This window comes from Zea mays, chromosome 10, assembly GCF_902167145.1.
Source record: "Zea mays cultivar B73 chromosome 10, Zm-B73-REFERENCE-NAM-5.0, whole genome shotgun sequence".
NCBI lineage: Eukaryota > Viridiplantae > Streptophyta > Magnoliopsida > Poales > Poaceae > Zea > Zea mays.
In genome coordinates, this window is record NC_050105.1 from 18,013,819 (window position 1) to 18,017,053 (window position 3,235).

The 3,235-nt window shown below is 45.7% G+C and overlaps 1 non-coding gene across 1 annotated transcript; it reads left to right on the top strand.

Moving 5' to 3' along the window:
- Positions 1-2,303: 2,303 nt before the first annotated feature.
- On the top strand, positions 2,304-2,384 carry LOC111590441 (small nucleolar RNA R41). The gene has a single exon (XR_004853490.1). It is a non-coding gene; the product is annotated as a small nucleolar RNA R41 (small nucleolar RNA).
- Positions 2,385-3,235: the final 851 nt, after the last annotated feature.

The following is a 3,235-nucleotide window of genomic DNA, read 5'->3' on the forward strand; positions in this document are numbered from 1 at the left end:
GCACCCGCGGCCTCCAGCACCCCTGCCGCTTGCCAGCCGCCATCCCAATCTCCAGCGCCCGCGGTCTCCGCGTACTCTTTACCGCGCGGCGGCCTCATCCCCGCCGGCGAGCCTCCACCACCCCCTTACGAAATAGGTCGACGGGCTCCCCTCCGCCGGCAAGCCTCCACCGCCCCATCGGTCGCTCCTCACCTGCCGGTGGCCTCCCCCTCGGCGGACAGCCTCGCCTCACTAGTCGCGCGACCTCCATCGCCCCTCGGCGGACTGCTCTATGCACCACGCGACCAGTCGGAGTAACCGCCCCTCCCCACCCCACAAAGACGCTGCAGCCACCCGAGGAGGCACCCATCGCCGGTGAGTATGGCGCCACCTCCCTCAACGCACGATCCTCGTTTCTACAGATCTGGCGAGCTTGACGTCGCCCACTCCTTCGATCGCGAGCCTTCCTCAGACAACAACGTGGATCGCCCATGGCATGTCGGGTTTGTGGATTCGACGGCATCGCTACTGGCGACGTGCCGACGTTATGGTGGAGACTGGAGGCCCCTGCGTCCTCGCCTACACCCCCGTGTCCGCACACCCGTCAACGCCATCAAGTGGAACCGCACCAGCACCAGCGAGTGCCCCCTACTCGTGCTCTCAGTAAGTCAATAGTCAGATCCCTTAATTCGGTCACTTTGCTTCAACACTTCAATTCATGTACATACATGTTAGCATTTGATGGATCGATTGAACACTTGAAATCCTGGTTGAGATGGCTTGTTGTTGGTTGCTACATTATGGTTGGATCAGGGGAAGACTCCTGACTGTCGTTTTCATATTGCGGCGAAATATGAGACACTTGCAATTCTGAGATTTTATAGTACTCATTTAGTGTAGTGGTTATGCTGGTAGGTAGTGTAAGACCAAGCCCTGAGCCATCGGTCTGCAGGTGCTCTTGATCTAAATTTTTGCATTGATTGGTTGATGAGCTTTATCTTATCAATAGACGCTGATGCACTGTCTACAATCTGTATGCCATTTGGGGCTACTGAGGCTATGCATGTCCTCTCTCTGGTGCCGGTATTTTTTTCTATTAGTAAACAAGAGCTTTATTTTCAAAGAGAAAGCCAATTTCAACAAAATAGAATGCACCACTGCTTGTGCTGCTGAAATTTGTTTATGAGAACTACATGATAGCGCATACTTGCGGTTTAGTTTGTTTCTGGGTATTAATTATCTCTGCCAGAGATTGAGCTGGCAAGCACTTTTGTACACTTTCTGACATTTTATTCTGCACTGCCGTGCATATTCTATTGGCTTTATGTTTTTACTTGACAATGCAATTGTATGGTATCACCAGTAGTATCTAACATGCGTACACATCTATTGGGCTCAAGTTGAATTTGTAGCTTCACCAAACAAACCATACGCTATATGTCCCTTAGAAAAACTATGCTACCATGGATGTTAGTTTTAGCTACCTTGCTGCCAATGCTTAGAGTTATTTACAATATACCCTAGGGCAATTAGGCTAAAATGTCAACTTCTAGCCTTTCCATCATGTTATTTATTTGTATTTACATGCTTACATATGCATCAACCAAAACCACATGTTATGGTGAAGGATAAGATATCCATTTATTTCTTGCAGTGAATGATAGAGAACTTTACCCTCTTTACTTCATATTTTCTTATCTCTGTTCTTTTCATGCCTTGATGGTTTTATTTCCCTTCTCACTTCTTATTTTTACTAGGAACTATCAGATGTAATTATTTGGGGATACTTCTGGTTTATGCTTGTTCTTTTTCTTGCAGTCCTCTTGTCTATGTCTGGATTACAAGTTCAAGCTACTTGTCTATAACTAATCACAGGACACTTTCCCATTTTTAGGCAGTGAGGCAATGTTTGCTAACCTTGGTCACTTTACAAGTACATCTGTCCGTGCCTAGGTTTGTGTCTTCTTCTTTATCTGGTTCTTGCTTTATTTGTTGATTATTTTGGCTCTGCTACAAATCCCTGCTCGAGCCATGGTAGTATTTGTCGTGTGTGTGCGTGCGCAGCATGACACTGTTTAAGTTCTCGATCTCATGGATAAAGCTACTACGGAATCAGTGGGAGCTGCAGCTGCGCCATCCTCGTGGTCGGCCAGGAGCCCCCACCACATGGATCAAGGTACACTCGTTGTGAAGGGATATGCTTGGATCAGAGTAGGGGTGGGTGAGGGTGAGGACTGTCCATTTATCACCTTCAATTTCTTTTATATTTTCTTTGGATTTTGACACTCTCCTTTCTTTTGCTTGCTTTTCTCGTCGGATCTGACTTGAGGATGTGATGACAAAAAATACCTACCTATTTTTAGATCCCTGACAAGAGAAACCAATGAATACTTCTGAGCCTTTCTAAGATTTGTCTTCTTTGTTTGGTTTATGTTCTCTATGCTTAAAAAAGGAAAGGAAGGTAGGATTTCAGCCATGCTCTTATAGAGTGACTGGTGCTCAAATCTAGAAATTGATATCACCTCAGGTTTCGGTTTTGAGTGCTCACTTCTCTAAATCTGTAGTATGGCAGTTTGATTAAAGTCTTAGTATAAAATGTCTTCCAAATTTCACGCACTAAATAAAGCAGCATTGGGAGGGCCATTTCTTGAATTTTTTGTCTGCACTTCATTCAGGTGAACCAAAATTTTCTCCTAGGTCTTTGAACTGAAATACAGTAGTACTTTAGAACCACAACACTACAACAAAGTTGCCACTGCATGTAAATTAGACAAACAGAGTGTGCACACAACCACTGAAAGACACATTTATAACCAAAATTCATAAGTTGGCACCGGGGACCCTAGGTCGCCGTCGAAGGCAGTGAGCCCCCACGACCCGCACATGAACGTCAACCCTCAAACTACTTCGTCAAGGAGGTGGTCAAGGGCATCGACGAGAGCGACCTCCAAGGCTCCACTAGACGTGGATCAAAGTCTTCGCCACGCACAACGCCCACGAGCGCATCACCAAGCTCGAGAACATGTGCTGGCGGATATGGCACCTCACGCGCAAGAAGCAGGTCAGGATTTCACACGTCTCTTTCGTGGTTATAATCTCTCGCTGCTTGTTCTGTTTTGTTAATAATCTTGCTCGCTTCTCGATTCATGTTTTGTATCAGTTTGATCTCTATTTTAATTTGATCTCTGTTTTAGTTTGATCTTTGTTTAGTTTGATTTTTAAGTGTTCTCTGTTTACTGAATGGAGATGCATGATT